A 27,803-nucleotide genomic window follows, 5' to 3' on the forward strand; every position below is an offset into this window, starting at 1 on the left:
AGGATTTCAATATATGAATTGGGGGTGGGGGGCCACAATCATTCAGATCTTAGCCACCAGCTTCCCTAGCATTAGATACGCCCATACAATTGAGTTCCGGCCAATGGAATGTGAGCAGAAGTGATGTGTACAACTTCCAAGTCCAACCTATGAGACAGTACCATGCACAATCTTCCTTGTTCTTAACTCTCCCCTGGCTACATGTCAATGTCAAGGATAACTATGAAAAGAACATATTGAAGATGGCAGCTCCTCTGTTAGTCTAGGTCCTTCACTGATTGCATAAACTGCACGGAGCAGACTCTCATTCATCCACCAGATTCCTGATTAGCCACATCGGATTGTTATCCATGACAGAAGTAAACTTCTACTGGGTAAAGCCCTGCAATTTGGATGTTTGTTACTAAAATTTGCATTATCCTGGGGCATCTGGGTGGCTCAGTCAGTTAAACGTCCGACTCAGCTCACGTCATGATCTCACAGTTTGTGGGTTCGAGCCCCACATCGGGCTCTGTGCTGACAGCTCAGAGCCTGGAACCTGCTTCAGATTCTGTGTCTCCCTCTCTCTCTGCCTCTCCCCCACTCACACTCTGTCTCCCTCTGTCTCTCAAAAACAAACATTAAAAAAATTTTTTTAAAAAAATAAAATAAAATTTGCATTACCCTAACAAATATAAGCAACATGTCAGGAAATAGCTCTCTCTGGATATAGGACACACATTTCCCTTGGCTAACCACTTGGTGCAGAAAAGTAAAACATCCTCCAGCCTTATTAAGCAGCTGTGGAACATTCGGGGAACAGCAAAATCCCAGACAACTCAGAGCCATGAAAGGGATAGTTTTAGCCTTAAACTTTGGATATGAAAAATATACTAAAAATGAGCAGGAAAGTTCTCACTTCTTTTCCAAATTGCATGTGGAGAACTTCTGTTGCAAACATTTTAACACTGTAACCAGTCAAAGGAGAAACCAAACACGGTATAGCTAATAAACTCCAAAATCTTCTGGAAAACTACCACTACTACCACTAATGACCTGAAAATTAATTAATTACAAATCAACTAAAGAGCATAAAATATAATTTGAAAAGGTGCATCAAATCACCTGTATTTCTACCCTAAAGGTCTTTTATGTCATGCATATCCCCTTTTCTCCTACCAAACTTTTCCATCTAAGCTTATGAAACCAAATGTCAATAGCTAGCGATGACTTCCACTTTTCAGCAATTACACACTTCACAATCAACCAAGCAAAACGAACACACTTCTGTATATTTTTCAAATGTATGACTCCAAATCTATGTATCATATAAGGAGCGAAAAGTAAAGAGGCTGCTCTAGGGCAGAACTATAGAAACATAAGTCAGAACAGACGTGCTTCAGCTACAAGTAATAGCAAAGTCAACTTTTAATGAGTCAAAGATATAGAGGAGGAGACTTTTATTACTTAATAAGAAATCAGGTATAGTGATAATAGATGTATTTAACATTGCAACACAGTATATATGTATGATGTGTATATGCCTATATATACACACATGCATGTGGTTATCTGTATAAATACTGAAATAAAATTTTAATGAAACAAAGCATACTACATATAACATATTTTGATATTTCTTATTCTGTTTTATGTTTCATTTTTAAAAACTATCAGTGACAAACAACCCAATTACAAAATGGGCAAAATATCTGAACAGACAGTTAACAACAGAAGATATACAAATGGCCAATAAGCACATGAAAAGACACTCATAAAAAGATACTCATCAGGGAAATGTGAATAAAATCCACAATAAGATACCGCTAACACACACTAAAGTGGCTAAAATTTAAAAGACTGACAGTGCTAAATGTTGCTGAGAAGGTACAACGATTGGGAGTCATCATCACGTTGCTAACGAAGATGTGAAATGGTACAGATACTTTGGAAAACAGTTTTGCAGGTTTTTATTAAGTTAAATACACACTTACTATAAGACTGAGCAATTCATAGCATATACCCAAGAGAAATAAAAACACATTTTCCTACAAAGACTTGCACATGAATATTCACAGCAGCTTTATTCACAATCCTTCAAAAGTGGAAACAACCATCATCAGTCCCCAACAAATGAATGGGGAGTAAACAAATGTGATATATCCCAACAAAGGATAATCACTCAGCAACAAAAAGGAATAGTTGATACGCACAGTATCAATGAAACTCACAGATTATACTGAGTGAAAGAAATTAGATATAAATAGTACTTTTTGTATAATTCCATTTATATAAAATAGCATATAAGAGACATTTGTTCTTAATGACATGTATGTGTATATATATATATGTGTGTGTGTATACACACACACACACACACACACACACACACACACACACATATATATGGTGGGGAACATGGACTACAAACAGGCACAAGGAAATTTGGTAATGGGAATATTCTATATCATGATTATAATGGTGGTTATGGTGGTTATACCTAAACTGTAGGTAATGACTTGCTATTTGAAAAACACAACTTTATCACTCAAATTATTTAGACTCAGATAATATCAAAGTCTTTCTGGAATCAAAATGATTGGTATAAGAATCCAGGAGGCTGTCATGTTATTCATGATTGGATTAAATACAATGTGACTACTGAATGGGATACCTAATGCCCTCAATTAGCATAGGCCTACACAAGTCTGTTTTCATCCTTATTTATACTATGACTGGTAAGTACTTCAGTAAAAATCACTTTAATTTTGCAGAGAAATTTCACTTGCATTTTATCTGACCTGAGCAATAGTCCAGCAAGGCACATATTTTTATTCTCCTTTTACAGCTGAGGATCTGAGGTTTAGAGTCACAGAGCTAGCAAATACAAGATGGACTAAAGTCCACTCATATCCAAGTCTACTCTTTCCCCATTACATCACAGATGGCTTGAAGAGCACTGAGTCATGGGCTCTTGACTTTTGGTTTTAATTTCCTTGTTATTAGGCCACCCAAGTACCAGAAGACATATTTGGTACATCTTATTTGCTTTCAAAAAATAGAGTTTAGTTCTATTGCTATCATTCCAACCCACAGATCTATACTTTACGTGTTCTATAAGATCAAATGTAAGTCACCTAAAAATGCAGCTTTAAAAAAAGATGTCCTTTACCTAAACATTTCCATTTTTCTTCTTCCAAAGAGTAGAATGCTCTTTCCTCAATAGATTTGGCTAGTTAATCAAAAAGAAGAAATCACCCAAATGGGTGAATCTATGACCCCCTTGTCAAGGGAAGTCAAATAATCTAATGCCAAGAAGGCTATTTTTATTTTCATCTGATGATCTACAGGATTTTTTAAAGGTCAGCCCCATGGAAGTGAAAAGCAAAACTGTTTAAGAAGCCCTCACACAAATCACTCTCCTCTTAACAGCCTCAAGCCTGACCCTGTGTTATCAATAACCAGTTACTTTGGGTAGTTAGAGCACAATTACATAATGAGAACAAAGGACTAGTTCTATCCCTGGGGAGGTCATTGAAGTAGCTTTGACATGCTCTGGAGCAGCTGAACCACCATTGACACCAGCAGTCACAATGGAGTCCAGAAAGTGTGGGTGGATCTTCCTTATTAACTCATGCTGCTACTAGAAACACATGTCAGTAGCATCTTTCAGGGAGCTAATGGGAGGCAGGCCATTTGATTGTCCACTTATCCTTAGAGCATGACTATGAAGACCCAGTCTCTGGAGATAAGAAGGATGGGACCTGTGTAGTCTGCATAACACAACCACTCTAAGCTACAGCAAAGGACACCTGGCATAAGTCATTCATTAACTCTTCAATTCTAGGCAAATCATTTCATTTCTCTGAGCTTTGGCTTCTTCATCCAGAAATGAGAACTGTCATTTCCTACCTCACCAAGTTTTTGTGAAACTTAAATGAGCCAAAAGTGAAAAAGCTGTGGGAATTGTGAAAAGCAGTATGAGCATTCACAGTCACCCTATTCTTTACCAGAAACTACTTTTTGTTAGAGGATATTATTTTTTACTCCACATCTTTGTTGATTCATTTAATAAAGGTTTGTTGAATGCCTGTGACATGTCAGACAATGGACTGTGTGTTGGAAATACAGAAGAAATACAATGAAATACTGATCCTCAAAGACTAGTCTGTGGAATGAGATGGGGAGTATGGGGTTAAGAAGGGCAATAGGAAAAGGGAAGTTAAGTGGAGTAGATGCTATGATGTGACACTGACATCCCCCTTTCGTGTCAGAGGACTTACTCCCCCTGCTGTGGGAGGTAGCGTGCATCCCTCTGAGGGAATGCCCAGATGAAGAGAATCACCTTGCCCAAGGTCATGCCTGCTTCCTGAGGAGTTCATACCCAGTTACTGATCAACTTAGTATACAAAGGCACAGTCCCCTTGCTCCAAACTGGGGCACTTCTGAAGGGTCATTCCTCTTTAAAACACCCATAGTGTTGGCTGACATTGACATTGCAGCTTACCTTCTTCCTCTGACCAATCCTACTTCCTTCCCTTCCTTTCCACAAGTATTGATTCCAGAGAGCTCCTTAATAAACCTCCTGCACAGTGACAATACCCTTTTCAGAGTCTACTTTCATGGTGATTAATTACATATGTCAATTTCGCTAGGCTATGGTACCCAGTTTTTGGTCAAACACTAGCCTAGATATTGCTGTGAGGGTATTTTTTGGTTGTGTTTACCATTTAAATCAGCAGACTTTGAGTAACACAGATTGACTCTATACTGTGGAAGGGCCTCATCTAATCAGTTGAAGGCTTTAAGACCAAAGTCTCCAGAGGAAGGAATTCTGTCTCAAGACTGCCTTCTGGCTCAGGTTACAACATCAACTTTTCCTTGGGTCCCCAAAAATTATAGATAGATAGATAGATAGATAGATAGATAGATAGATAGATAGACAGATAGACAGACAGACAGACATTGGTTCTGTTTCTCTGCAGAACTCTAATACAACTTCCCAGCACTCAACAATATCAGGCATTTATGATACAGTGATTAATAACCTGAGTTAGCACTAGGGCTGGCTTCATGCAATCTGTGCAGTCACACAGGGCCCCAAACTCAGAAGGACTGGGTTATATGCTCTACTGTCACCATCTTAAAGTCTTGGTAATTTTATCTTCAACCTTGTATTTTGTGAGTGAAGTATTATGGGACAATGGAGCATGTGTGTGAGCAGGAGATACATGTAATACGCATGTTCACTGTTCCTTGCCACCCCATTCCCAGAGAGCATTTGTGATGCTCTGTGACCTACTAATTCCAGTAGACTCACAATGCATGGGATCTCAGTGGGACTCAAAGAGGGTACAAGATAAGATTGTTACTTGTACAACTGAGTGAGTAGAGGAAGGGGGGTGGCTGACAACTCAAAGACACCACACTTAAAATTCTGAACAAAATTTGAATCAAACATAGAAAGAAGGCAATAGCATTCTAACAAACATGTGTGGCCAAGAAACACTATTATATTCTTCTTCTGCTTATGTTACTCCCCTGTTATTAGCCAATCATTGACATTGAAAATGATGATACATAAGGAAGGAAAATATCCAGCAGACCATAGATCCTTTGCCTTTCAGTCCTTCCTTATTCATCAGTGAGCTGAAGGTTGGAGTGTTGGTAGAATGTGTGCTTATCAGGAAGCAAAACTCAATGTGTTGAGTGAGTTTTGTGCATATTTTCTATAGTCTGGTAAGAACAAAATACATCTCCATGTACAATCTCTGATTAATTAATTCTGTGATTTTGGTGATCCTACATGTGAGGTAGATGTTCTTATATATAACTGGCTTTGAACAATATAGACATGAGTGGCAAAATTCATGTCAATTCACTGTTTTAAATATTAATTTTCTTTACTTAGAATTATATTAAATAGCACATAAACAATGAATAGCAAAAAATAGGAGAAAGTATGGAAAAAAAGAAAATGATTTATATTACAGTAACTTTTTTGTTTGTTTATCTTGAAAGATGGGGGGGGGGCAGAGAGAGAGAGAGAGAGAGAGAGAGAGAGAATCCCAAGCAGGCTCCCCACCAGCAGCATGGAGCCTGACGTGGGGCTGGAACTCATGAACTGTGAGACCACGACCTGAGCCGAAACCAAGAGTCTGGTGCTCAACTAACTGAACCACCCAGGCACCTCTATTATAGTACCTTTAGTGGCACGTTTTCTCCTGCTTTTTGAACAAAGGGCCCCACGTTTTATTTTACACTTTTCCACTAGGCTCTGAAAATTCTGTAACCCACCCCCTCCAATTAGCAACATGTTTTATGGATACACAGGGTTGGGTTTGAGGAAAGCCCAAAAGCTGAGTCCTAGGAGGGTGTCGGAAATAGCTGGGAAAGTGAGTTGAGGGAAATGGAGAAGGAGGCTCCAGGCAAAGGGAACAGGATGTACTAAGTTTTACAGTCTAGAGAGAGCATAGCTCTCACAGAAAATTAGATAACATTTGGTTTACCTGGATCGTGAGTTGGAATAGTAGGGTTGGGGGATTTGGCAAGAGATGACTCTGAACAATACAAGACAGGTCAGATCATAAAAGTGATATACCCACTTTGATCAGAAAGAAGTGTACTCATTGTGCTTGAAGCAGGGAAAGATATTCCCACCCAAGGTGATAAGCCCAGCACAGGCTATGTAAGCTCTTTATCTCCTGGTGAGGCCCAAGATCCAATCTTATGTAACTGAGTGGGAGCCCAAGACTGCTGGCATGAGGCTGCCTTTCCCAAAACTACTTATCCTTCAAGGTTCAGGTCAGATGCCATCTCCTCCTTGACTCTTCCAGAATCATTCTAAAAAGCCTAAAGGCAATTCACTGGAGAATGGTCCATAAAAGAAACAATTGGTAAATTAGACTTCACTAAAATTAAATACGTTCACTCTTCAAAAGCCACCGTTAAGAGAATGAAAAGACAAGCCACAGACTGGAAGAAATATTTGCAACATACGCATCTATAAAGAACCTGAATCCAAATATATTTTTAAAACTTTAAAAATAAATAGCAAGGAAAAAAACAAACTTTTAAAAAATCTCAAAAGATTTGAATTCACAATTCACCAAGGAAGATATATGGATGTCAAATAAGTATGTGAGAAGATGCTCAGCATAATTATACTTTCCATTATAAAACTGAAAATAAAATCTCAATTAGATATCACTACTTATCAATTCAAATGGCAAAAACTTGAAAAACTGAACATACCAAATGTTGACAAGGATATGGAGGAAACAGAACTTTCACATACTGCTGGTGGGAATGCACAAAGCTACAACTATCCTGGAAGACAGTTTGGCAGTTTCTTAACAAGTTAAACATACAAGTAACATATGATTCATTCTACCCCAGGATTTACCTAAGAGAAAGAAAAGTATACATCCCCACAAAGACATGTACACAATGTTCAGAGCAGCTTTATTTGTAACAGCCCAAAGCTGGAAACAATACACCTGTTCAGCAGCAAGTTACCAGATAAATAAATTTTATTATATCCATACAATGGAATACTACTCATCAATAAAAAAGGGATGAACCATTGATGCACACAACAACATGAATGACTCTCAAAATAATTATGCTGAGTGAAAGAAATCAGACATCAAAAAGACCACATGGAACAAAAACAGACACCCAGATCAATGGAACAGAATAGAGAACCCAGAAATGGACCCAGAAACGTATGGCCAACTAATCTTTGACAAAGCAGGAAAGAATATCCAATGGAATAAAGACAGTCTCTTCAGCAAGTGGGGCTGGGAAAACTGGACAGCGACATGCAGAAGAATGAACCTGGACCACTTCCTTACACCATACACAAAAATAAACTCAAAATTGATGAAAGGCCTAAATGTGAGACAGGAAGCCATCAAAATCCTAGAGAAAAAAGCAGGCAAAAACCTCTTTGACCTCAGCCACAGGAACTTTTTACTCAACCCATCTCCAGAGGCAAGGGAAACAAAAGCAAAAATGAACTATTGGGACCTCATCAAAATAAAAACCTTATGCATAGCAAAGGATACAATCAGCAAAACTAAAAGGCAACCGACAGAATGGGAGAAGATATTTGCAAATGACATATCAGATAAAGGGTTAGTATCCAATATCTATAAAGAACTTACCAAACTCAACACCCAAAACACAAAGAATCCAGTGAAGAAATGGGCAAAAGACATGAATAGACACTTCTCCAAAGAAGACATCCAGATGATGAACAGACACATGAAAAAATGCTCCACATCACTCATCATCAGGGAAATACAAGTAAAAACCACAATGAGATACCACCTTACACCTGTCAGAATAGCTGACATTAACAACTCAGGCAACAACAGACGTTGATGAGGATGCAGAGAAAGAGGATCTCTTTTGCACTGCTGGTGGGAATGCAAACTAGTGCAGCCACTCTGGAAGACAGTATGGAGGTTCCTCAAAAAATTAAAAATAAAACTACCCTATGACCCAGCAATTGCACTACTGGGTATTTATCCAAGGGACATAGGTGTGCTGTTTCGAAGGGACACATGCACCCCAATGTTCATAGCAGCACTATTGACAATCGCCAAAGTTTGGAAAGTATCCGTCCATTGACGGATGAATGGATAAAGAAGATGTGATATATATATATATATATATATATATATATATATATATATATATCCATCCATCCAATGGAGTATTACTCAGCAATCAAAAAGAATGAAATCTTGTCATTTGTAACTACGTGGATGGAACTGGAAGGTATTATGCTAAGCAAAATTAGTCAATCAGAGAAAGACAAATACCATATGACTTCATGCATATGAGGACTTTAAGAGACAAAACAGATGAAGGGAAGCAAAAATAATATAAAAACAGGGATGGGGACAAAACATAAGAGATTCTTTAAATATAGAGAACAAACAGAGTGTTGCGGGAGGGGTTGTGGGAGGGGGGATGGGCTAAATGGGTAAGGGGCATTAAGGAATCTACTCCTGAAATCATTGTTGCACTATATGCTAATTAACTTGCATGTAAATTAAAAATAAATAACAGCAAACAAAATAAAATAAAATAAAACAAAATAAAATAAAATTAAATTAAATTAAATTAAATTAAAATAAAATAAAATAAAATAAAGTAAAAATAAAATAAAATAAAATAAAGTAAAAATAAAATAAAATAAAATAAAATAAAATAAAATAAAATAAAATAAAATAAAATAAAATAAAATAAACAAGGGAAAAAATAAATAAAAAGACTACATAATGATTCCACTTATATAAACCTCTGGAAAATGTAAGCTAATTTAGAGTGACAGATTGCAGATGGTGTTGCCTGCAGGTGGGACAAGGGAGGTGGAGAAGAGATCATGGGGAGTTGCCACAGGGAAAGAGTACAAAGAGGCATGAGGAACCTGGGAAGGTGTAAAATATGTTCATTATCATGATTATGTTGATGGATTCACAATCGTGTGTGTGTGTGTGTGTGTGTGTGTGTGTGTGTGTGTGTGTGTGTAACTTTTCAGGGGCACCTGGGTAGCTTAGTTGGTTAAGCATCCAACTTTTGATTTCAGCTCAGGTCATGATCTCAGATTTCATTAGATCGAGTTCCTCATCAGGCTCCCCACTGACAATGTGGAGCCTGCTTGGGATTCTCTCCCTCTCTCTCTCTCTCAAAATAAATAAATAAACATTTTTTAAAAATTAAAAAAAAACTTTTCAAATTGTACCCTTTAAATATATGCAAGTTATCCTATGTCAATTATACATCAATGAAGCTTTAAAAATATGTATTTGTTGTCTTGGGATCCATTTCACTATTCTGTCCCCTTTTCAATATATTTAAAATAGTCCAGAGTAAAAGTTGAAAATAAACACCTTTGTCTTCTTGGTACAACATAATTAGAGTCATGGAACTAGAAGGGGCCTTGAGGTAACATCGTATCTATTCCCCTCATTTCCTGGGAAGGTTAACAAATGCTCCCTCATGCACGTTGTAATCTAAGTGGTGTTGTTAGAGTTTTCAGGAACATGTTAGGTTTATGCAAATTTAACTTGACCTCTAAATTTGACCTTCATTTATTTCCCTCTGCACTTACTGCCCCCCCCACCCCCCGTATCAGGGCAATAACCAAAAGTCTGTCACTGCTGGCAGTAAAGATTTTCCTACAGCCTCTGATGCCCATGAGAACAAACAGAGGTGGAGAGAAAAGCAATGCAGAATATATATGTGATTGCTCAATCAGCTGCTCTCTTTCTCCCAGATAGCTCCGGCTGATTTAAAGTCAGGCAGGACTGAAATGACAATCAGACTTGATTTTTCATTCCAGCTCCACTGTTAACTAATCTAAAACCTTGGGTAAGTCACTTCCCTTCTCTGCTTTCAGCCCTCTTCTCTGTAATATGAGGGGCTGGTGTCTAAACTACCTCCCAAGGTCTCTTCCAGGACTGATATTTACAACTTTTCTTCTCTTTTCTATGTCCTTGAAGAATTAAAAAAAAAAAAAAAAACAAAAACACTGCAGGGTGAGACTCATCATGGATGTTACAGTATGAGCACCAGTCTGTGACTGGTGAGAGTCAGGAGAAGGAGTATTCTGAGATGGATGGGTGTCATCTGGGCTATCATGTCAAGTTCATTATACTGAAGTTGGAATATGCGTCTTGGTCAGGCATAGTTTGTTGAGAAGAATAGAATCCCATTTGTAATGCTCAAGCAAATGGGAAACTTTCCAGAAACTTCAGGGCTTTCTTAGAACTGAAATGGATGAAGCACAGCTAGATCCTACAAGAGGGTGAAACCAGGGACCATAAATCATGAACACTGTTATCCCCCACTGCCTCGCTCTTGTGCCCCCCACCCCTGGCTCTGTCCCCTCAAAGGCCTTACTCACGTCTTCTGCAAAGCAGCATTCTGTGCGTAAGTGGCACATGGTGGAAAAGGGCTCCAAAGCTCAACGTGACCTGCCACCCAAACATCCAGTGCCACCTAATTAGTCTCCCATTTGAAATTCCGGGTTCCCAAGAGAGGAAGTCCAGTGTACCCAGCTTGTACCTAGGTGGTTCCCTGGTACAAACTGCCGTCCTGGTTCAGAGTGGGGTGGTGGGTCACACAATACAAAGAACTGCTCTCTCTGGGGCTAGTGGAATGGAGGTTTGTTTAGAAAGGGGCATGAAATGATTGGCATAGAGGCCATCTCTGCTGAAGTTTGGAAATCCAACTTAATGCCCACAAAGAAAATTTCTTTTTCTAATAACTTAAGGACAGAGTTCTTAACTTCTTAGACCTCTCAAATTTTATAGACGAGGGGCTGAGGGCAAGCTAGATGTGGCAGAGCTAGATCTGGAACTCTGGCCACTTGATTTCTAGTCCAGGGTGCTCTTTTAGGATGAACTCTGCCAGAGGCTCTTCTCATGTCCAGGATGGTGCTGTAGAAGTCTAGTGCCAGGAAGGATGTTGGTGATGATGACTCCACCATTAAATCATAAAACAGGAATCAGTGTTTGTGACAGGCTGTATTTTTTTAAGTTTATTTATTTATTTTGAGAGAGAGAGAGAGAGCATGAGCACATGAGTGAGCAGGGGAGGGGCACAGAAAGACAAAGAGAGAGGATCCCAAGCAGGCTCTGTGCTGTCAGCACAGAGCCTGACATGGGGCTCAAACTTACAAACCCAAGAGATAATTACCTGAGCCGAAACCAAGAGTAGGACGCTTAACCGACTAAGCCACCCAGGATTATATTTTTAAGATGACAGCAACATCATCCCTTATCCCACGTGCTCTTCTTACACTGCACCTTGATGTTCCTCTAGTGAGTGGTAAGGTCTGTGTCCCTTCCACTTGAAACCTGACAGATCTTTGTGGCTTCCTCAACCAACAGAGCAGGAGTGATGCTACATAGTTTCTGAGGCTAAAACATTAAAATGCCCCCATGTTCTTCTGGGACACCTGCTCTCGGAACCTAGCCGCCATACCAGGAGGAAACCCAAACTAGACCACATGGAGAGGCCATATGTAGGTGTTCAAGCTGAGAGCCCAGCTGGGGTCCCAGCCAACAGCCAGGATCACCTCATGTGTGAGTGAAGAAGCCTCCAGATGATTCCAGTCCCCCAAGCCACTGAGAAACTCCCAGAGTTTGAATCTGAGGCCCCAGATATCAAGGAGCCATCTTTGCTGTGCCCTGTCTGGAATACCGATCCACAGAATCTGTGAGTATTTAACATAGTTATTTTGTGCTGCAGAGTTTCAGGCTGGTTTGTAATATAACATTAACTGGACCCACATTGGTAAATGAACCACTAGTAAAACTTTTGGATCTTAGAGACAAATTTTTCCAGGTATTTTTAACCTAACTATTGTTTTCAGACAATCTTCAATTATATTGCTACTAGTTGCTTGATTTTTAAAAAGGAAACAAAAAGACTTATGCATTAAACCCAAAGTCCTGTATCTGTGGACTTGTTTCATTACCTATTACAGTAAGTAATTAGTGCCCAGTGTCTGTCATTTTGTGATAAGGCAGGATTCCTTTGTGACACATAGAAGCAGCCTGAAGATGGTCTCAATTGCCCGTATTTCATTCCATTCTTGGAATCTTTTCTTTCCCAATATTACTGACTACTCCCTCTAGTTGTGGCAGAGCTAAAAGATGCCAGGTGTTTCCCTCGCTCGGTCCATGAGAAAAGCTTCAGTATTGGTTCTAGCAACTCAGGAGAACTCCAGTGTCCAGATCCACTGAGTGGAGAAAGCTGGGCTCCATCAGCCTCCCTCTTCACCCCTTGCCTGCCCTCCTATCCTGGTAGCCACGGAGCTCCTGGCTTTGCAACCATTTGTATTTTCCTGTGGTCCCTGCCAGACCTCAGTTCCACCTGTTCATTCCCCTTCATGTCAGTCATGCCCTGATAATCGCATGTTAACAGAACCTCTGTATTATTATTTGCAGAATAATACCCGATTATATCCCACAAGAATGTTTGTCATGTGCCAGGCACTACGCAGAGCAGTGGGGATACAGAGGTGAAGAAGAGGCACAGCAGGTCTTCCAGAGGCTTACATTCATCACACACAACTTGCACCTCCTACAAGACTCTGCTGCAGATCCACTCTGTTCCTCACTGCCCAATCACCGACCTTCACCTGCCACTGACTGTGAGACTTGGGTACATTTCTTAATATTACTGAGCTTTCATTTCTTCATCTGCACAATAGAAACGATACTATCTGGCACACAGGCTCTGGGAAAGGTGAAATACAACAGAAAGCTTAGTGTATCAGGGGAACTCAATAAACTGCAACTTTTCTCTCCTGCTCTGACTCCATGCTGCTGTTCCCAACCTATTCCGTTTTCTAATTTGAATGTCTTTCAGGCCCTGTTCCTCTGGCTGTCCCCTTCTCTGATGTGAGGGGAATTACTGTGAAAAGGGCAAATGGCAGAGTGACTTACAAAGACTATAAATTCAGAGTCAGTATGCACCATCCTGATGATATCTTAAGGATTACCCATTCCCACCTCCTCATTTTAAAAAGGTAACTTAGGGGCACCTGGGTGACTCAGTTGGTTAAGCATCCGATTCGTGACTTTGGCTCATGGTTCGTGAATTCAAGCCCTGCATCAGGCTTTGCGCTGACAGCACAGAGTCTGCTTGGGATTCTGTCTCCCTCTCTCTCTGCCTCCCTCCTGCTTGCTCTCTATCTCTCTCTCAAAATAAATAAAAATACATTTAAAAATTTTTTTAATAAAAAAATTAAAAAAACAAAAAGTAACTTAATCTCCTTCCTTCCTTTTATTAATTCATCCAACAGTCCTCCTTATACACACAGTTAATCCAGCCCCATGTCTCTTTTTTTGTCAAGTGGAGAATCTGTCTTCTCTGAATCCTTGCCAGGTTCTAAGGCCTCCTCAGCTGGGTGCAGAGGAGCATGGTATGTGAAGGGAGAGAGGTGATGGGAGGCAGAGCAGTTATAAATATAGGGAGGAGGCAGGTGTACCATAAAAAATGGTACTTTTATAATAAAAGACCATATCATGAAAAAAAATTTTAAGGTATTTCTGTTTGTTTTAAACCTATGGTAAGCTTTTTTCTTTTTTTTCTTTTTTTTTTTTTATGGCCTCAATTCTTCATGTTTCCCTATATCTGCATCTTTTGCAATGTGACTTTGCAACTCTTTCCATCAAGAGGTAGACTTTCTTTTCTCACACCCTGGATCTGGCTTGTCTGGGTATTTTTCCAGTTCCATGTCTAGGTCTCAAGAGGCTTGCACACTTCTGCTTATTCTCTTAGAACCCCATCACCACCACATAAACAAGTTCAGGCTAGCCTGCTGGAGGACAGGTGCCCACACAGAGCAGAGCTGAGTTGTCCCACATGAGGCCAGCCTTAACCAGCCTTCAACCAGCTGACACCCAAATATGTGAGTAAACCCAGCTCCAGCTGTGATCAAATGAGCGGCCACCTGGCCCACAGCTGAGCACAGATACATGCCTGAGTCCAACTGAGACCGAAGACACGCCCAATAGACTTGTGAGCAAACATAAATGCTCAGGGCTTGAAGCCACTGATTTGGGGTAGGCCATTTTGCTGTAATATACAGCTGACACAAAAACTATATAAAAATAAAACTGAACAAAATCTTCTTAGCTGATGGAGGTTCTCAAAGCAGGTTGGAAAGAGGTTTTGATAGTCTTTATTTTCTCTCAAAGCAAACATTGACTTAAACAAATCGAATAACACTGCTTTTAGTGATAAAGCCTCAAGAGGCCTGAATACGGTTTAAAAATCCTGATTAAAACTGAGTGTTCAGGGGCGCCTGGGTGGCGCAGTCGGTTAAGCGTCCGACTTCAGCCAGGTCACGATCTCGCGGTCCGTGAGTTCGAGCCCCGCGTCAGGCTCTGGGCTGATGGCTCGGAGCCTGGAGCCTGTTTCCGATTCTGTGTCTCCCTCTCTCTCTGCTCCTCCCCCGTTCATGCTCTGTCTCTCTCTGTCCCAAAAATAAATAAATGTTGAAAAAAAAAATTTAAAAAAATAAATAAAATAAAACTGAGTGTTCATTCACCTTTAAACTGAACATCCATTGTTGGAAACAATTAGAAAATGAAGCTGGGACCAGGGAAAAGGTGGGAAGGAGGAAGTCCTTGCTTGAGATTTAAGAATCCTTGCTTGAGAATTAAAATATTAGAACCAAGATAAAACATTCCCCTCTGCTGGCAGAAGGGGAATGGTGAATGCAAGGCAGACATATTTTCCAGCGCTCCCCAAAGACCCAACATACCAAGAGTGGATAAGAGGCAGTGAGCGTCTTGGGAGCATCTGAGTTTCCGGTATCAGTTATTTCTGGCCTTCCCACAGTTTGAGACCTGAGTCATAAAATCCCCTTTTCTCCTAGGCAGGTTCACTCTCAAATACTTGCAACCAAGAGTCTGATGATGGAATCAACAGGAAAGAACACCTTGCTTTTGCAATGCAGCTTTGAAGAAAATTTGGGGGGGAGAAAAACAGAGAAAGATACGTTACATGTGGCAGACACAGAAAAGCACTGCTCAGATCCTCCTTCAAGAAAGAATTCGATGCCCCTCTGGAAGGAATGTGGTTGGCTGACCTGTCTCTACTTTTGGTCCAATGGCACATGATTCTGGCAGCTCCTAGCCAATGACTGACTAAAGCAATGTAGTTGTGGTCTTGCTGGGGGCAGCCTGCAGCTGACAACTTAAGCAAAGCATGTGGTGCAAGAACTACCCATCTCCACCCAATGCAGGACTGACTCCCCTAGTGGACAATTTCCCGCCCACCTCCAAATTCCCCAATGGAGTGGCAGAGGCTTTGCCAGTTCAACATCATGGTCTACTTACTGCCCAATTCCACTCCCTCCTTTTTCATTTCAGTGGTGTTACTCCTCTACAAATCTTTTGTATTTCTACTTCTGGGTCCAACATTTTAGGAAGCCCTAAATTTGATACTTGATGGCTTTCCATCAGCAAATTTATAATAAGACAATGAAGACCAGGAATATTTTCAGAGACATCTTCTCTACAATAGACAGAAAGAAAGAGTCCTTTCTAGGAGCCATGAGTAGGTAGAAATGACAAATATCTTCTTCTTCCCCCTTTATCCCAAACTCTGGTTCCCTGGTTCTGGTTCCTATCTCTGCCCACCAATCTAGGGGTCACACTGTAATGTGTAGCTAAATCAAGACCACAAATCAGGAAAGCCTTCCTGATCCATCTGTTATACTTGTGGTATCAATGAACTTGCCTCCAAGCCCCTGTCCTCTCTGCTCACCACAACCCCTTCACTTGCCTCACTTCCTACCCCATCTCTGGAGCAGGAGATTAATTGGTGAACTACCACTCTGAATGATGCAGACCTTGTACATGCCTGAGCCATTTATTTTGAATGTTTCCCATCATATCTACCCTTGAAGCTCCCAAATACGTGATAGACAGCTGGAAATGAGCCTGAACTTGATTCTTCATTTTATTTTCTACTGGTATATTTAGAAAGCGTTAGAATGGGAAGAAATTACAGCTTGTTCACGCCTTGACTTACATAGTCCCTGACCTTCAAAAGGATAGAATTCCTAGCAGAAATTCATATTTCTCCAACTTGATTAACACAGAGCACATTCACTTCATAATCAAGAATCAAACACTTTAAGCTCCACTTGTTTATGGGAAGTTTTGCAGATACCATTTTTTTCAGCTTTCTTCAAACCCAAAGATACAAATATTGTTTTGATGATACATAATAACTCTGAAAATAGTCTCCAAAAATTGCCACCAACAATTTTCAAGTCCTTTGCCCCTGAACCTGGGCTGGCCTGTAAGTGTTGTGACCAACATCGGGGGAAATGATGTTCTAGGATTTAAGAGCCCAGTCCTTAAGAAAACTTAAGACAACTCTCCAGGAAGCCAGCTGCTTTTCTACAGGAAGTTCCACAGCACACACAGAGGGCCCAGGGGCAGCCACAAGAATGAGCATCTCATACATTCCAGTGAAGTTGAATCCCCAGATAAGAAGCAGAAGAAGCAGAAGAATTGTCTAAGACCAGTAAAGCTACAGAATCATGAGAAGTGATAAAATGGTTGTTGTGTTAAGCCACTAAGTTTTAAGGTGGTTTGTTACATAGCAATAGATAAGTTAAACAATGATTTTTAGATATTCTTAAGAAGTAATATGAAGGTGTAGGGAATGGGCACTCTCACATACTGTTGCTGAGAGTATAAATTCAGTATATACTGAACGCAAAACCAAATTTTGCATCATTAATTTTGATGGCAATCTGGCAGTATTTGTTAACATTCGATATGCATTTGCCCTAGAGCTCAGCAATTCCAATGCTCAGTATCTGTTCTAAAAAATCACCCATATGTGTACCAAGGAACATATATAAATATGCTTGTTTTAATATTGTTTGGGAGAGAAAATGAAAGAATGAGAAATGGAATATCCATCAGTGTAGGAATGGCTACATACCTAATATAAATTCTTTGTATCTACAGAAAGAATAAGATAGATCTATATGAACTGACATAAAACATGTCTCCAATATATTCTTGTGTAAAAATAATAAATTGCAGTACAATATATAAGAGAACATTTATGGAAGAATACACAGGCTATGTTTGTAACTGCCTATATATCTAAATGCATAGAAAGTCTGAAGGAGTTAACTGTATTCTTAGAATAGGATAGGCTATTCTTTGATAATAACTCCAAGACTGTAACAGCTCAACACAGTAAAAATTTATTTTATCCTCCCAAAAAGTGTTATGTGGGACAGGTGGCCCTCTTACGTGGTTCTCCTCCAAATGGTGACTGAGAGATCTAGGTTGCTTCCATTATGTAGTTAGACAATCTGGTATGTGTAGCCTTCGGGGTCTCTGCATCAGGGGAGGGGAAGGACGAAGGAGGCACACTGGCTTTAAACTGCCACAGCTTAGAACTGACAACATGTCACTGCTGCTCACAGTCCATTGGCTGGAACTAGTCATGTGGTCCCAACCTTATCGCAGTCCCATCTTTGAGACACTTACATTCATTTCAAATATTTTTCACTATTATAGATAACACCATACTGCTTGTACATGTGATAATCTGGCAATTTCTTTGCATTTATACATCCTTTTACAGTTTCAAACACATTTCACATCCATTATCTCTGACTAAACTTTACAAAAATCCCATGTGATAAGTAACCTAGTTATAATTCTCCCCTTTTGTAAAAGGGAAGATCAAGGCCTCAAGAATCTTGACCAAGGCCTCATGGCTATAAAAGAGCCAAGACTCAAAATGAACTCTGTGATGCTGTAAATCCAGTTCTCTTTTCACTGGAGACATGCCAATCAGCTTCCTGCCCTCTATATGTCTTTTAAGATGGCCTCAGTATGTGAGAATAAAAGGAATTTAACTAGAGAATAGATAAGGATTTTAAGGAAATGAAAGAAATAGCTATTTCAGGAATCTGGGTCAGAGTGGTTTTGGAAAATGTTTGTTTCCAGGTCTGTCTCCTTGACTAGAGGCTGACTTTCTAAGTAGGATTGGGCCACGTTCAGCTCTACAATCCCAAGTCTTGACCCATGTCGAGCCCTAGATATTTACTGAATAAATAAATAAATGAATGGTGACAAAGGTACACCTTCTATATCCTCTACCATAAAATCATAGCATTTTCAACCTTGAAGAAATCTAGGCCTTTGCTACTCAAATGCAATCCCTGAAGCAGCAACACCAACATCGCTTGGAAAGAATCTCAGACTTCACACCATACGTACTAATCAGAATCTTCATTTTAATGAGACTTTAAGATGAATCATAACCACTTTAAAGTTTCAGTAAATTCAAAAAATAAAAAAGTTTGAGTAACTCAAATGCACTGGCCTTGAGTAAATTCTTCCGTCGTATAGAGAAGTTCTAGAGATATCCCAACCTTGGGTATAAATAAGCCAAGCTAGAAGCACAGTCCCTCCCCTCTGATTTCATTGATCTGATACTTCTTTACACTATACCCTCTTTGTAACATAAAAGAAACGCACAATAAATGAAATTTGTTTAAATTCAGTACATTTAGTGTCTGTGCAGGGTTGGAAGAGGTAAAGTGGTTTTTAATGGTATGATATTGACACCAATTCTGATTTGTGGGGCTTTTTATCTCACACCAAGCAGTTCTCTGACACCAGCTGTCTGGACTAAAATTCAACTCAATTCTGACACTATCTATCCAGAGATAGCATCAGATACTACAGGCTAAGGATCCAGTCCCACAAAACTGCCCCCACTTTAGATGCCAATCACAAGTCCAGATTATCCTGTGCTTCTGACCAACCGGCTGTAAATCAGAGACTCCCCCGACCTCCTCTGTAGGTTCAGTTAATTTGCTTGAGTGGGTCACAGGACTCAGAAATTAGTTTACTCACTAGATTACCAGTTTATTACAGAGGACATTAAAGGATACGAGTCAGTAGCCAGATGAAGAGATACATAGGGTGAGGTCCCAAACAAAGGAACTTCTCTTTCCGTGGAGTTTGGGACCTGGCACAGAGGAACATGGATGCATGCTGGTTCAACAACCTGTAAGTTCTCTGAAACTCATCCTTTGGGGATTTTATGGAGCTTCATTACATAGGCATTTTGATTAAATCACTGGCCATTGGTGACTGAACTCAATCAATAGCTCCTCTCTCCTTCTGGAGGTCAGGGTTGAAGGAGGGGGACACAACAAAAAGTTTAAACCCTCCAGTCACACAGTTGGCTCCCCTGGCAGCCAGCCCCCAACCTTAGGCAGCTTTCCAAAAGTCACCTCATTTGCATAACAAAAGGCACCTTACCACCTTCATCACTGGAAGCTCCAAGGGCTTTAGGAGCTCTGTGTCAGGAATGGACAAAGATCAAATATATATTTATCATAAATCACAATATAACAAGTGATACAACAAGCACATTATACCTGGAGAGAATTTATAAAACACAGGATATTGAGGGAAATGCAGGAAGCAGCACGCCAGTGTTGCAGATGAATCTTCCTTTTCTCACCAGCTCTAACAGCCTAATTCCTCCTCCAGGCCTCCTTCCCAAGGCTGGCTCCAGTTCTCAGGTCTTAACATCATTGTATGAAGTCACCGGGGCAGGGCATACTAAGGACAGCCCAGGAGTGTACCCCACAGGAGGAGAAACTGATACTGACTCTGCTAGACATTCTCACAAAGATCATCTCCATTAATCCATATACTACCCAATAAAGCTGATACTAGGGGCGCGTGGGTGGCCTGGTCAGTTGAGCATCCAACTCTTGATTTCAGTTCAGGTCATGATCTCAGGGCTGTGGGATTGAGCCCCACGTCAGGTTCCATGCTGAGCATGGAACCTACTTAAGATTCTCTCTCCGTGTCTCTCTCTCTCTCTCTCTCTCTCTCTCTCTCTCTCTCTCTCTCTCAAAAAAAAAAAAAAACAAAAACAAAAAAACTGATACTGTTCACATTTCATAGATAGAGGGACACCTGAACTCAAAGAAAGAAGGTTAGTAGTTTGCTTAAATCACTCTATAAATGCAGAATCTTTGGTCACAAATTCTCAGATGGCCTGAGATCAACCTTCCTAAGCAAGCATCACCACTGGTTCAGTATTAACAGCAAAATGTGGGAAGGTAGCTAGGAAGCTAGGAGCCTCTAAAAATGTTCAGTATTCCTACCTGCATGTAGATCAAACAAGGGTTTGCAAACACTGTATCCCAAACATTTCTGTCCTTGATACACAAATCTGGGAAATGATTTCAAATGGGAACACATGAAGATCAAGGAGCTTTGCTCTTCCATGTAGAAGTGACTCATGATTTGATAAGAAATATGAATTGGACGGGGCGCCTGGGTGGCTCAGTCGGTTGAGCCACCGGCTTCAGCTCAGGTCATGATCTCACAGCTTGTGAGTTTGAGCCTTGTGTCGGGCTCTGTGCTGACAGCTCAGAGCCTGGAGCCTGCTTTGGATTCTGTGTCTCCCTCTCTCTCTGCCCCTAACCCACTCGCATTCTGTCTCTGTCTCTCTCAAAAAGTAAATAAACATTAAAAAAATTTTTTTTAAAGAATATGAATTGGTAGCCAATCACTGGTTAAATCAGAGGCTAAAAGTCATAGATTTTTAAGATTTTCAAATTCAGGAAACAGAGGACCAAGGATGTAAAAGGGCCAAGGTTACATGGCTAGTAAAGCTGAGAAAGAATTAGAATCTGGATCTGATTCATACTTCTCCCCTTCTGTGAGTAGATCTTGGCAGTATTTATACCTATTTGGTAGCCCTCTCTTTTTTTTCTATCAATATTTTTATTTTCCTAGGTGATCTCTTCCACCCCATGGCTATGAAAAACACCTATATGCCATGGACTCTAAAATTCCTATTTCCAATTCTGATATCACTCTAATTTTGATATCACATCAAAAGTATATGTCTAATAGCTTATTGGACATCTCTATTTGGATATCTAATAGGCATCTCAAGCTTAATTTTCCCAAATAAACTCTTCATCCACATCTCTACCCAATTCTGTTCCACCTTCAGTCATCTCCAGATAGATAAATACACCACCCCACTTGGTTACTCCATCCAAACCCCAACTCACCTTGAATCCTCTTTTTCCCCTCACACCCCACATCCAACCCATCAGCATGTCCCATCGGCCATAACTCCAGAAGGTGTCCCAGATCAATCCATTTCTCATCACTACCACTGCTTCCATCCTCTCTCACCTAGATTTCTCCTGATCAGCCTCCTGCTTTCACCCTTGCCCCACTCCAGTCCATTTCCTAACATCCAGAATGATCTCTGAAAGTATGCATCAGTTCAAGTCACTACCCTGTTACCCTGTTTCAAACCATCCAAAGGCTTCCCAGTGTTTTAGACAAATCCAATGCCTAACCATGGCCTCTAAAGCCCCACTGATCCAGCCCCTAACCACCTGTTTGACTTCATCTCTGTCACTCTTCCTTTTGCTGTGTCCATCCCTAACTAACTGACCTTTCTCTGCACCTTTAACATGCCAACCTGATTCCAGACTAAGCTTTTGCTGGTGGTCTTCCCCCACCCCAGGGGCTCTTCCCCAGATCTTCTTGTATGCCCCCTCCCTCCACTCAGACATCAGCCCTGTCACTGTAGCATGAAAGCAGCCATAGATGATATGTAAATATGTGAGCATGGCTGTGTCCAATAAAACTTTATTTACAAAAATAGGTGGTGGGGGGCGCCTGGGTGGCGCAGTCGGTTGAGCGTCCGACTTCAACCAGGTCACGATCTCGCGGTCCGGGAGTTCGAGCCCCGCGTCAGGCTCTGGGCTGATGGCTCAGAGCCTGGAGCCTGTTTCCGATTCTGTGTTTCCCTCTCTCTCTGCCCCTCCCCCGTTCATGCTCTGTCTCTCTCTGTCCCAAAAATAAATAAAAACGTTGAAAAAAAATTTAAAAAACAAACAAACAAAAAAACCAAAAATAGGTGGTGGGCTGGATTCTGCCCATGGACAATAGCTTATTGGCCTCTTATCTAGATGAGGACTTGACATGTAGAAGATGTTAAGTAAATATTTATCAAATGCATAAATAAATGAGAGATCTAAACAGAACACTTTCTGGGAGGAAACGCTAAAAATAATAGGAAAGAAAATAATAGTCAGCAAAATGTCTCTTGGATATTGCTGGCAATAGCTTATTATTTTAAAAAGTCTTATTGTCTCTTATGTACTTATCACTAAAATTTAATATTTCTGTCCTTCTGAGACTTAGCAAAGAGCTGAGAATATACTTAGCAAAGAGCAAAGAGCTAAGATATGACTTATCAGCTGGACCCGAAGGTGTTAGGAGACACCTGAGACCCAACCTAAGGACCTCATTTCTGCTTAGACTAGACAGGGCCTGAATATAGAAGGAATGGTATGTCCCATCAGCTGATGATAAAATAACCCACAGTTTCTAAAAGAAGATTTTAGTGAATTACCCACCATCGAACATTTCCTCTGACTCTGCTACCCCCTGAACTGCATTTTCAATCCTTTTTCTACCACAATGTTTCCCAGATATCCTTTATAATGTATAAACATTGTGATTAAAACTCCATAACTATTGTGAGGCTGCCTCTGCCAAAAATAGGATTATTCGACTACTGAAAGAAGATATAAACACAATAGGAGATGTGACTTTCAGGGAAAACATCCTGTGCTTTGATAACGGTGGATTCCCAAAGCCCTGGATGGGGAGGAAGCTCAGGGCTGCCCCCAGGAGTGTAACTGCCCACCTTTGTCTGTTTAAGGATAACAGAGCGTAAAGGCTGGTAAGCTCCGCCTCTATAATCCAGGATAATAAATGAGCAAGTTACAGGTGCCAGGAAAAGTGTCAGCCCCTGCAGCTCCACTGAGAGAAGAGGAGTTCAGAATTCATTTTCCATAGAAACAATGGCATACACAATGCCCAGATTTTATTGAAATTGTGCCGAGACTCTGAACTTCAGACACAGCAGGAGCTAAGAAAACATTTCTAAAAACACCATTTCTAAAAACACCTGTTGCAAGAAGAAGGTGACTTTGAGTTCTAACCCATGGACATCCAAATAAAAACCTTCAGGGTACAATGTGTTCAGAGAGGGGAGGGAGATACATTTGGACCCCATCAGTGGGGAAAAAAACAAAATGGGGGCTAGATGGAGAAGAATCATTCTCTGATTGTTTCCTTTTTTCCTCTGAGCTATCGAAAATACCAAAGCTAACAAAATTTTAAAAACTGAAGAAAATAACTTTATAAACTAAGGAAAGCAACCTTCCTTCCTGACCTTCGCATTCTGATTTCTGAAAGAATGGGCAATGAATCAGTAAATGAGCAAAAATGTACCTTATAAAAAAGCTCTAGTCTTCCAAAAGGCTGTATCTCAAAATCTTTTTGCAGTACTTCAGTAAAAGCTCGAAGTCTGGCTTTTTCAGAAAGTTGCTGCTGACCGCCATCTACTGGGAATTACCCAAACTCTGTCTTGGGAAATTTCAAAGCACTTAGCGACGAAATTTCAGACTCAATTTTGCACAATGGCCTCCAGGCATAGAAAAGGAAACTCCTGGGAACCCAGGCAAACCCTTTTGGGTTCACCTGAAAATCCTGTCCTTTGCATAGGTATTGTGTTAGAGTTAGGGGTTTCCTTTCCAGGAGAAAATATGTAAAATGAGTCCCTCAGGAAATCAAGGCTCTAGAACATCTCTTTAAGAGGGTTAGGGTTTGGGGTAGAATCTAATGGGGAAGGGATACTGGCCAAGCAACCTCTCCTCTCACTGCCTTTAGGTAACTAGAAAGAAAGATTCAGTCATCTGAATGTCAGATTGCACTCAAAATTCTTTTCTCCTTTGTGGACAAAACAAGTCATGAATATTTAGTCTGAACTGGGTCCTCTCCCTTGACAATGTCTATCACTGTCTGGCTAATAAGAGACATGTCTATGTGAAATCACAATGACTGATCTCTCAAATTCTTAATAAATTATATTCTGGTTAAATCCACTGACTAAAAATGCCACAGTCCTGTGAAGCAAACAAAAGTTTCATCTCTGGATTTCCTCACCTAATAGCTCCAGCATCCTTGGTCTGTGTGGGACTAAAGATTCTACATCATCATTTCTGTTTTCCTTAGAAGTCCTTTAGAATGCTCTTGGCCCCTGGGGTGCTCCATTGAAGGAAGCAGAAAATCTGGCTCTTACAAGAAAAGTTTTCATATAAAAGGGGAGCAATAGAATCACCCTGCCAAGGACACTGGATGGTGGAGAATGAAGTTGCGTTAAGAATCGGCAGTGCTTGGGGCGCCTGGGTGGCGCAGTCGGTTAAGCGTCCGACTTCAGCCAGGTCACGATCTCGCGGTCCGGGAGTTCGAGCCCCGCGTCGGGCTCTGGGCTGATGGCTCGGAGCCTGGAGCCTGTTTCCGATTCTGTGTCTCCCTCTCTCTCTGCCCCTCCCCCGTTCATGCTCTGTCTCTCTCTGTCCCAAAAATAAAAATAAACGCTGAAAAAAAAAAAAATTAAAAAAAAAAAAAGAATGGGCAGTGCTTGGGGCGCCTGGGTGGCGCAGTCGGTTAAGCGTCCGACTTCAGCCAGGTCACGATCTTGCGGTCCGTGAGTTCGAGCCCCGCGTCAGGCTCTGGGCTGATGGCTCAGAGCCTGGAGCCTGTTTCCGATTCTGTGTCTCCCTCTCTCTCTGCCCCTCCCCCGTTCATGCTCTGTCTCTCTCTGTCCCAAAAATAAATAAACGTTGAAAAAAAAATTAAAAAAAAAAAAAAGAATGGGTAGTGCCATGGTGGCAAGAACATGGATTTGAGTTCCAGCTATGCCACATACCTGCAGGATGACTCTGATTACGTCTTAATGTCTTCGCCTTCACGTCACACTCTGTGAAATGGGGTAATACTGCCTCATAAGGTTGTTACGAGAATTAAAATGAGATCTTGTTTTCTAAGTCACCTGGCATATGTGAAGTATCAAACAATTTTTCTTTCTCGTTTTCTTGTTTATGGGGCCTCGATAGATCATAGATGGGAGAGCTCTTCCCAGGCTGTCTCATCAGAATGCAGAGCAATTACCTTTGCCGTTCACTCCAGGAATATCCGCAGTGTATTATTGCAGACTCAGCTCGTAAAGTATGCATGAAGTCTCTCCAAACTGGAGTTTTTTAACCAAGAAATAAACCACTTCCTTGTAGGTGCCTATAAATAACAAGAGGTCTCCAGTCACCTTTCTGCATGTGCCAAGAGTAAACGTCTACATTTCTCAAGGGAATTGCTGATACAGGATTAAGTGGAAAACTTACCTATGCAAAGAAGTCAAAATTCCCCAAATGCCACCCCAACAAAATTAATTTATAGTAAATTGGCAAAAGTTGAAGAAGAACTTTTTTTTTTCCTACCACAGCTTTCCTTGATTCATGAAATGCAGCTCCAGGGAACTTTATCTCAAACTAGCAAACACACAAAAAATGTTGTTGTCATAGAGATTGGTAGTTTGGTTAGATAAACATTTGCAAATAACCTTAGCTTTTAATATCCATACGTTGGAATTCCAATAGCATTCATTCATTTATTAATTCATAAAACACTTTTGAACCTCAAACTTGAGCTAGGCAGTGTTCCAGGTGCTGCAAATAAAACACCGAACCAGACAGGCAAAGCATTCCTGCATTCATAGAGTTTAACATTCTAGCAAGAGGAAACTGGTAATAAACATGTGAACAAATAAATAAGTGATATATAATTTCAAAGAATAAGAAATACTCTGAGGCAATGTAACAAGATAATGCAGTACTATAGGAGTCAGCACTCTCCCGCTCTCTGAGAGAATATTGCTTGAGCTGAAATCTGAATGACGAAACAGAGCCATGAAAAAAATGGGAGGGGCAGAGCAGTCAGACAAAGGAAATCCCAAGTGTCAAGGTCCTGAGGTAGGAGCCAAATAATCACGTTATGGGCATAAAGAAGGCTACTGTGCCTGGGCCATAATATCAAAGAGGTTGTAGGCTAGGCTTCTAGAACTTGAATGTAAGTACAGATCGCCTGGGGATGTTGTTAAAATGCAGAGTCTGACTCAGTGCTTTATGCTGGGGCCTGAGACCACATTTCTAATCAGCTACCAGACGAGGCTAACACTACTGGTTCTCAGAGCCCACTATGACTATTAAGAATATAGGGCCTTACAAGCCATGGGAAAATGTTTGAATTTCCTACAATTGCAGTGGAAAGTCACATTTATCTGATGCCCTCATACCTCTAGAACCTTTCTCCATTACACAAAGATTTCATACTTTAGTATTTTCCCCCTACCCAACACACAGCTGAGTACTTGGTAGATGCACTGAAATGCCTATGTTAGATGATAAGGCTGATTATCTTGAGCCTTCTTTGGGATTTGCCTGGTTCTAGGAAAAAATAAGAAAAACAATGTTGGAATGGGGTGAAACAAACTTAGTGAACGGAAAGACTATAGATGGACTTTGAATCATATATTTTATGGGTTAAAATACTACATTAATAGGTGAAAGATCTTTAGCAAAACGCTCAACTTCTAGAGCCTTGATTTTCTTATTTATAAAATAGAAATAATATCTCCTTCATTAGGGACATGTGAAAATTACATGCAATAGTAGAATGTAAGTGCCTTGAAATAGTAGGTGCTCAATAAACATCCACTGTCTCTTCTCCTTCCCCAGCTCCACCTGACTGTCAGCACTACGGCATTTGTATCAAGAGCATCATAATCTGCAAATTATGTTGAGTAAAGCGGATTTTCAAATTAAGAATTCAAGGCCCAGCTCCATGTAAAGTAACTGATTACGGCCTCATAACATGTGCTTATTGCTGCTTTAAACACATTCATGTCTAGGTTCTAGCCCTAGCTCTATTACTAACTTGCTTGACAATCTTTGATAAGTCCCTTGGCCATAAGTGGGCCTCTGTGAAATGAAAGATTAGTATAGATGGCCCTGCCCAACTCTAGGATCTTTGGACTATGATTACCCTGATAACAGTTCTGAAAGAGTGGGCTTGTCTCCCAGGAACCATGGCAGAAGTCTGGGAACCAGGATATTTGGGTGATGAGATCCAAAGTCATCAAGGCAAGTGAAACCCTTGTCCACCAACCTTGGCCAACAAACAGCCTCATTCCTGTCCCTCCAATTCCATTATTCTAGGAATTAGAATGCCAGGAATATTATCTCATCCTCATTGGATCTTTAATATTTTTAAAAGCAACTGACATCACAGAGAAAAATTGAGAACAAGACTTAATGGAATCAAATGTACACACTTCTCTGG

At 40.5% G+C, this 27,803-nt stretch overlaps 1 protein-coding gene across 1 annotated transcript in view; it reads right to left on the reverse strand.

Moving 5' to 3' along the window:
* The window catches only part of CPNE4 (copine 4), a 626,987-nt gene extending 601,314 nt beyond the window's left edge, over positions 1-25,673 (reverse strand). The window contains exon 1 of the mRNA XM_086674292.1: positions 25,581-25,673. The gene's annotated coding sequence lies outside the window, so the exon portion shown is untranslated. The remainder of the gene's footprint in view (positions 1-25,580) is intronic.
* Between the last annotated feature and the right edge of the window lie 2,130 nt (positions 25,674-27,803).

The sequence above is a fragment of the Puma concolor genome, chromosome C2, assembly GCF_028749965.1.
Source record: "Puma concolor isolate L17-30 chromosome C2, mPumCon1.1.hap2, whole genome shotgun sequence".
Lineage (NCBI taxonomy): Eukaryota > Metazoa > Chordata > Mammalia > Carnivora > Felidae > Puma > Puma concolor.